At 36.2% G+C, this 9,250-nt stretch overlaps 1 pseudogene; it reads right to left on the minus strand.

The window, feature by feature from the left end:
• Positions 1 to 9,250, minus strand: part of LOC107795784 (PHD finger protein MALE MEIOCYTE DEATH 1-like) — a 31,840-nt pseudogene that overhangs the window by 20,188 nt on the left and 2,402 nt on the right.

A 9,250-nucleotide genomic window follows, 5' to 3' on the forward strand; every position in this document is an offset into this window, starting at 1 on the left:
GTTAGGAATAATACCATTCTTGGCCTTCTCTGACATATCATCAGCAGTTCCAACTTTACTTTCTCGGAAGACTACATCTCTGCTTTTGATGACCTTCTTCTTTACGGGATCCCACAATCTATATCCGAATTCTTCATCTCCATATCCGATGAATATGCAAGGAACGGATTTATCATACAGCTTTGTTCTCTGCTCCTTTGGTACATGTGCAAAAGATTTGCAGCCGAACACCTTCATATGCGAGTAGGACACCTCCTTGTTGGTCCAAACTCTCTCTGGGATGTCAAACGCCAACAGAACTGATGGACTCCAATTGATCAGGTAACAAGTTGTCTGAACCGCTTCACCCCAGAATGACTTAGGTAGTTTAGCCATTCTGAGCATGCTTCTCACCTTCTTCACAATGGTGCGGTTCATCCTTTCGTATTGTGGGGTTCCAGGAACTGTCTTTTCATGTCTGATCCCATGGTTCGAATAGTACTCTTCAAATTCCCTTGAAGTGTACTCACCTCTATTGTCACTTCGGAGACGCTTTAGCTTTTGGCATGTCTCCCTTTTCACCATAGCATGAAACTTCTGGAAAACTTGAAACACCCGATCTTTGGTTTTCAAAATATAAATCCATAATTTTCGTGAAGCATCATCAATAAAAGTAATAAAATATTTGTTACCGCCTATCGATTCAATTTTCATTGGACCACAAATATCAGAATATACCAAATCAAGTATTTTCAATTTTCTTTCAGACCATGTTTGAAATGAGACTCTATGCTGCTTACCAAATAAACAGTAGTCACAGGGTTTTACCATTGTACTTTTGGCATAAGAAATGAGTGATTTCTTGGCAAGAAGATGCAATCCCTTCTCGCTCATATGACCCATTCTTTTGTGCCACAAATCTGCAGAAATCTCATCTTGTGCCGCGTTCAATTCACCTTGGCATATTTATGCATTTGTCCTGTACAACGTGCCATGAGCAACTCCCTTTGCAATCACCAATGATCCCTTGGCGAGTCTCCACTTTTGATTTGCAAAATAGTTCTCGTATCTATCTCGGTCTAAAGCAATTCCCGAGATCAAGTTCATCCGCAAATCAGGTACATGTTGCACATCCTTCAGAACCAATGTGCATCCGACATTTGTCTTGATACAAATGTCACAAATCCCCGCAATCTTTGAGTAACTTGTGTTATCCATTCTCACAAGGCCGAAATCACCTACTACATATCTGCAAAAAAGATCTCTTACCGGTATGGCATGGTAAGATGTTGATGTATCAACCACCCATTCCGACTCTGGACCTGATAAATGCATGCATTCCTCTTCCTCGTTTATACAGAGGACAACATTATCATTGTTTTGCACCATGGCGATTGTGTTGTCGTCATTCTTCTGGCCACTAGTTTCACCTTTGCCCTTCCTTGGATTTGGGCAATCTCTTTTGAAGTGACCTGGTTGATCACAATTATAGCAATTTCTAGATCTTGATTTGGATCGGTTCTTAGACTTCCCACGAGCTCCGGATCTACCATAGTTGCTCGAACTCCTTTGATAACTCCTGCCTCTACCTTCTGTGATGAGAGCATGTCCTTGACTTTCAGGCTTCTTTCTCATATTCTCATTGAGTTAAAGAGTCGATGTGACATCTTTCAACTCAATGTTAGTTTTACCGTGCAGGATGGTTGTTGCCAGATTATCGTACGAAGATGGAAACGAGTTCAACAACAAGATGGCTTTATCTTCTTCCTCGATTTTTACTCCGAGATTGGCGAGCTGTGTGATTAGTCCGTTAAACACATTTAAATGTGACAAAAAATTCGTACATTCACCCATGTGTAGGGCGTATAGCTGCTTCTTCAGGTACAATTTATTTGTTAGCATTTTGGACATGTATAGGCTTTCCAACCTTGCCCAAATGCCACGTGCGGTGTCTTCATCAATGATGTTATTTACCACATCATCTGATAAGTATAACATGATTGCACTAGCAGCCCTTTCATCTAAGTCAGCCCAATCCTCAGCTTTCATGATATCAGGCATTTTGGCATCAGCATCTAGTACCTTGTGTAATCCTTGTTGGATGAGCAGATCTCTCATCCTTCTTTGTCATGTTGAGAAACCCTATCTCCGTTAAATTTTGCTACCCCATACTTTACTCCGGACATTTTTGTTTTTCACCGAGTATAGTACTACCGACAGTGAATAGTATTTCTGTGAACGAGCAGAACATGTGCTCTGATAAGAGTTGTTAGGAATAAACCCTCTACAAAATAATATTCACAGTAATAAAAGCGGAATAATCACGTAGCACCGAGATACAGTAATTAGCAAGAAAAAGAGTGACAACGACACCAAGATTTTTACGTGAAAAACCCTTTGAATGAGGGAAAAAACCACGGCCCCGAGACGAGCAACTGATATCACTATAGCAAGAAATTTTACACTTTGTAGGTCCGAGTAAAATACTCCAAAGATCACTACAACACTCAAAAGAAATAACCCACTTTTGATATTCTCACCTCACTACAATATTGCTCACTTTCTATTTTTCTCACAGACTATTTTCTTATGCCTTGTCTGTGAAACCTCACTCTTTCTTTCTCTCTTTGTTGGTGTGTGGAAATGAGAGTTGAAACTCTTCTTTTATAGCCAAAGCCTCACTCTCTAAAGCCTACTATATTTGACAATTTGCACACTTTTCCTTTTTTTTCTTGAATGTTGATAAATCTTCGTTGACATTTTTGAGAACTGAAAATTTTTCTGAGTTTGATTTTTTTTTTCTCTGTTTTGAATTTGGGTGGGGGAGGGGGGAGGGGGGAGGGGGGGGGGGTGAGTAACAGTTTGGAAGTTGAAGTTTGTTGAAGAAAGAAGACTGCTATAGCTCTGTGTGTTGTTTCAAACGGTTGAGTATTTTTTTCAGGTGCGCGCGTTAGAGGTTGTGAAATGACGGGAATAACCTTGGGTTTAGGAATTTAAAATTTGAAAATGAAATGGACGGTAATGATAAGGAATTAAAGGCATTTGTAACCGTTGATTTAAGATTTCGTTTGACTGAGAAGTGATGACTCGAAACAGATTACTGTCTTTTGCTTACGTGGCATAAAGGGAAATGAGAATTTATTTTGTTTTCTTTTCTCTGTCTTTTCTAAATTCTCTCTCAAGTTTTTTATATTATTTTCTGATTGTTTCTTATTAGCATAACTAGGTAAAGAAAAATCTAAAACTAAACGAAAATAATTGCATTTTTTTAGGTATATACATGTCTTTTCAAATTTAGCTTTAATAACGGGAAGTTAATACTATTCTCTTCTTTTGTTATCAATATTATAAGTTGGACATTTAGCACATGTAAAAATTTATTGAACATTTCAAAGTAATGAATTCAACATATTTATCAATTAACTATATGCATGTTTACCTCAATTTTTAACTGCTAAAGTTAAATTATTTGGTAATGCAAATAACGCATGCGGGTAAGTATTTATTGAGTATGGCAAAATTTGGACTATTCTTCTCTTAATTTCTTGCTGAATTGGATTTCAAATTGTTATTTGAGTATATATCTTGACTTTTTCTATATTACTAACCATGCAGTTTTATTAGCTCAAATCCGAGTTGCCTCAGTTGTTAGTTAGTTGTTGTTGCGAAATATGTTTGGAGCAGTGGCGGATCCAGAATTTTAAAGTCATAAATACTCGCCGATAAAAATTTCAAAAAAAGAGGAAAAAGAAATTTAGTTGTGGGTGCTCACTCAATAATTATCTAAATACTTTTATAATTGCATATGTAAATTTACTAAATCTGATAAAAAATAATAAGAGACCACATAGATCTGCCACTGGTTTGGAGTTGTTCTTTTGATTCAAAAAGAAAAAGAAATTCGGGTATGAAAATTGGGGGTGAGTTTTACCTTCATGTGATGACACGTGTCTTTCCATATAAATTAGGGCTATATTTGTGCAAATGTATAGTTGTGAAATCTAATTCGACGAATATTCAAACGAAGAGTATTTTAAAACTATTTTATAGCACATAAATATATTTGGCCATTTTTTGTACATATAACATGAGAAGTAGGGGTGTCAATGGTTCGGTTCGGCTGGTTATTTTATAAAATTTATACCATACCAATTTTTCGGTTATTCTATTATGTATAATCAAAATTAAACTTTTTGAAATCATCCCAATAATGACGGTTTCTCTTCGGTATCGGTACGGTTCGGTTAATTTTCGGTAATTTTTTTAAATGTCATATAAAAGCCGCTAGTAGAAGTAGAATGCAATAACATACGTACTTTTATAGAACTTAGGAAAACTCTCTCGATATTTTTACAGTTTAAAAGGTGATGAATTAAGAAAACATGAAAGATGGCTAGAGTATATATCCATCAACTATTCTACAATAACGTAAACGAAATTAAGCAAATACAGTGAATATATAAATCACACGAGTGTAAAGATATTAACCAAGCTGGGACTCAAAAATAAAGTCTATAGAAGGTTGAATATTCAAAAAAAAAATCTAAATCATACAAAAGGAAACATATTCAATATATTATAATTTGCTACTCATAATCGCTACAATACCTTGTGTCTTGCTAGTAAATATACTGAAAATAATTTAGTTTCAATAAGAGTAGCATAATAGGTTTGAGAATTAGGATTTTGAGTTTAATTAATTGTTGGCTTGTAACTGTTTTATAATTCCAAGGTCCAAGAAAAAAGTTTAATGCTTTATTATTTTAAACTTAATATATAAATATATTTTTCACATTGTAAGTTTATTCGGTACGGTTCAGTATTTTTTTGATTTATTTTCATAAAATAAAAAATTTACCATAATTATCGGTATGATTATATATTTATATAAAAACTTATGATTTTATTAAAATAAACTTAAAAATCAGTTCGGTACGATACGGTTCGGTTGGTTTAATCGGTTTTTAAATATCCGTTGACATCCTAACGAGAAGCATGGGAATGAGGAAATAAATCAAAGGCATTTATTGCGAAACAAATACGTACAGTCCTTTTTCCTCATCCCTTTTGTAAGTTTCAAGTTTTAAAATTTCTGGAAATGCCAATAATTTTGAGCTGCGACTTTCTTAAGTTTGTTCATATTATAATTTCTAACATTAAACAATTTCTTGTTAATTATCTTTATGATTTTGTGGATGAAAAGTGATAGCATAAACAATTAGATAAGATAACTCCATTTATTCTATTAGACTATTACCTTATTAATCCCTCTTCAATTTGCATCACCATAGAGTTCACTCAATTAAGGAGTTGATGAGGCAAGAAATTTTATTACTTTAAGTTTTATATGTAACATACCTTAATTCCATTGAGTCGTTAATATCTTCCAAGCAATTCTTCAAACAACTCAACTCAATCAACCATAGCATAAAGAGATTCAAAATCAGTGTTGAGTAAAGGCTAAGTCCGCAACTTAAACTAGTAGTTCATTTATGTAAATTTGGGCAGCATCTCCCCTGTAACAAGAGCCTCCTCCAATACCATATACCAACAACAATGACCAGAGCAATCCAGCAATACATAATTATCACTAATTGGACACCATATAATAACAAAAAGTCACAACTACTTCACGACGAGCGGCAAGCTCCGATTGAAACCTGTATACCCCATATCACCCCTTATAGACTTCTTAACTTAACTTAACAGTATCATTAACATGATAATGAAGTTATTCATTAATGATTCCAGTCTTATACCATATATTTATAATAAAGAAATAATCCACAACTCCAACTATCCTCAATTAGCAACTTTATTCACTAGTTCATGTCTAGTCCATCCATTTAACTTAATCAACATCAAGATAACCTTAAGCACATGAAAGAACACAATACAATTACCTCCTACAGTGGATTCAAGTCGAAATCCATGTTATATATAGCTTAAAACAGCCTAACACACCCCAATCACTTCATACCCAAAACGACAACTATAGTAGTGTCAAATACCCCGAAAATATTATAAAGAACGACTAATCCATCATTTTTCCATTATGTGGTGTTTCTCCACATCATTTATCATTCAAAATTCCATTAAACATTAGAAAAATAGACAGCCCAAAAGCAACACAAAACAGTCCACTACAAGTCAAATAACTCGAACTCACGGCTTTCGATCACCGTCCCGTCAGTTCTAACTATTAGAAAATAAATTTATCAACCTTTTTTGATATTTAAAAGCTTAAATACAGAAAGTAGGTATTTTCTTAACTATTAAATGCATTTCAAAACTCAAACTGCAAAAAAAAAAGAAGCGATATAGCGATACTTACGTCGTAGGGATCGTTTTGATGTTATCACTTCTTGATTTCGTGCCCGGGATGATAAGCTTGTTTGAAGCCCTTGTAGAGAGCTTAGGGGTAAGGTTAGGGCTGTTATTTGGTCGTGCTCTCTGAAAAAATGAAGAAAGAGAGATAAGGGATGTAAATATCCTTTTTTTTTAAAAGTCAAAAAGGTACTACTTGGCATCCTCGCATTGGTTCTTTTTTAGATGCTTATATCTTTTTATTCGGATATCGTACGAATGAACGGTTAAGAGCGTTAGAAAATAAATTCCAAGCCCTTCAATTTGGTATATAATATGTCCCAAAAATACCCCATATAGCACACGAAATATATTGCTCAAAAAGCTCTGTTACAAGGCAAATCCTTAGTCGGTTTTCCCGCAACTTTAATTTGATTTTTTCCAAACTTTATATTTTCTATCCAAAAAATCATATATAGCCATATTATGACTTTAAACTCATTTAAATCATGATTAACAAGTCTCATATTTATTACGTCACCTTTGGACGCTCAGGGTGTAACAATCTTCCCCTCTTAGAAATATTCATCCTCGAATGTTAAACTCCGAGAAATCTATAGAAATTTTGGCAGAGTCTCCTCTGTAGCGGTACTACTACCAACCTGTCACACAGAAAATCCAACAATACAAAGCCACACCGGGCCACAATTATCAATAACACCAATGGCCTCACATGACCAATAACAATAACTAACATAATAATCAAGTATCATATATGTGCCTAAAGGCTATGATGTCTCAGTCCGATCCTCCTTCGGAAGCTGAAACAAGTAAGGATACCTAGTATTCATTTCTTCTTCATCTTCCCAAGTCATCTCCTCCACATTATTGTTTCTCCAAAGTACTTTAACCGAAGCTACATCCTTAGTTTTCAATCTCCGAACTTGTCTATCTAGTATAGCAATGTGAGCTTCCTCATATGATAGCTGCTCTATAACCTGAATATCGTCAACCGGAATGACTTAAGAGGGATCTCCAATACACTTACGTAGCATAGACACATGAAAGACTGGATGTACAGACTCCAAGTTGGAAGGCAAGTCTAACTCATATGCTGCTTGGCCTACTCTACGTATAATCTTATAAGGTCCAATATATCAAGGGCTAAGCTTTCCTTTCTTACCAAATCTCATAACGCCTTTCATCGGTGATACCTTTAGGAATACCCAGTCGTCTACCTGAAACTCTAAGTCTCGTCGTCGATTATCTATATAGGGCTTCTGATGACTCTGAGCTGCTAATAGCCTTTCCTTTATAAGCTTAATCTTCTCAACTACCTGTTGTACCAACTCTGGTCCTAGTAACTTAGTTTCCCCAATCTCGAACCATCCGATAGGAGACCTACACTTTCATCTGTAAAGAGCTTCGTATGGAGCCATCTGAATGCTGGAATGATAACTATTATTATATGCGAAATCAATAAGTGGAAGATGATCATCCCAGCTACCCCTAAAGTCCATAACACAAGCCCGTAGCATAGGCTCTAGTGTCTGAATAGTAAGCTCAGCCTGACCGTTTGTCTGAGGATGAATTGTTGTACTAAGACTTACCTGAGTCAGCAATCCTTTTTGGAAGGACCTCTAGAAATTAGTTGTAAGCTGAGCACCTCTATCTGAGATAATAGATATAGGGACACCATGAAGTCGTATTATCTCCTTAATGTAAAGCCTTGCATAGACCTTTGCTGAATACGTAGTCCTGATAGGAAGAAAATGGGTTGATTTTGTAAGTCTATCAACAATAACCCATATAGAATCGAACTTACGCTGAGTACGAGGTAAGCCTATGATGAAATCCATATTAATTACTTCCCATTTCCAAGTCGGAATCTCTGTAGCCTGCAATAATCCACCGGGTCTTTGATGCTCAATCTTAACCTACTGACAATTAGGGCACTGAGCAACAAACTCTACTATATCCTTCTTCATTCTGTCCCACCGGTATATTCCCCTGATCTCATAATACATCTTCGTCGCTCCTAGATGAATAGAATAACGAGAATAGTGAGCTTCTCCCATAACTTGCTGGCGCAACCCTGCCACTTTAGGAACACATAATCGACCTCGTTATATGAGGACTCCATCTCCTGAATCTCAAATGGTGTCTTCTCCTTTTTAGGGGTTGTATCTCTGTAGTAAGCTAGCACAGGATCTTCATACTGGCATTCCTTCACTTCTGTTAGAGAGGATGTTGTTGTGTCCTGAATAGTAACTCTGGTACCACCTGAATCTAGTAATCGAACTCCAAGATTAGTTAGCTGATGAATCTCAAGAGCTATCTCACTCTTCTTTGGCTATAAATATAATAGGCTACCCATAAATCTACGGCTGAGGGCATCGGATACTATATTTGCCTTCCCTGGATGGTATAAAATATCAACATCATAGTCTTTCAGTAGCTCCAACCATTGCCTCTGACGTAAATTCAATTCCTTTTGCTTGAATATATACTGAAGGCTCCTATGGTCCGTATAAATATCAACATGAATGCCATACAAATAGTGCATCCACATCTTTAGTGTATAAATCACCGCGGCTAACTCTAAATCATGGATCGAGTAATTCTTCTCATGGTTTCTTAGTTGTCTAGAAGCGTAAGCGACAATCTTTCCATGTTGCATCAATACACAACCCAATCCAATGCCTGAAGCGTCACAATAGATAGCATAACCATCGGTCCCTTCTAGAAGTGTCAGAACCGGTGCTTAAGTCAATCTGTCCTTCAATGCTTGGAAACTCCGCTCACAAGCATCAGTCCACTGAAACTTAGTTGCCTTCTGAGTCAACTTGTCAATGGTGCTGAAAGAGAAGAAAAACTCTCTACAAATCTCCAGTAATAACCTGCCAAACTCAGGAAGCTACGAACCTCCGTCGGTGTTGTGGGTCTAGGCCAAGTCTTCACTGCC

The sequence above is a fragment of the Nicotiana tabacum genome, chromosome 13 (assembly GCF_000715075.1).
Source record: "Nicotiana tabacum cultivar K326 chromosome 13, ASM71507v2, whole genome shotgun sequence".
NCBI classification, from domain to species: Eukaryota; Viridiplantae; Streptophyta; class Magnoliopsida; order Solanales; family Solanaceae; genus Nicotiana; species Nicotiana tabacum.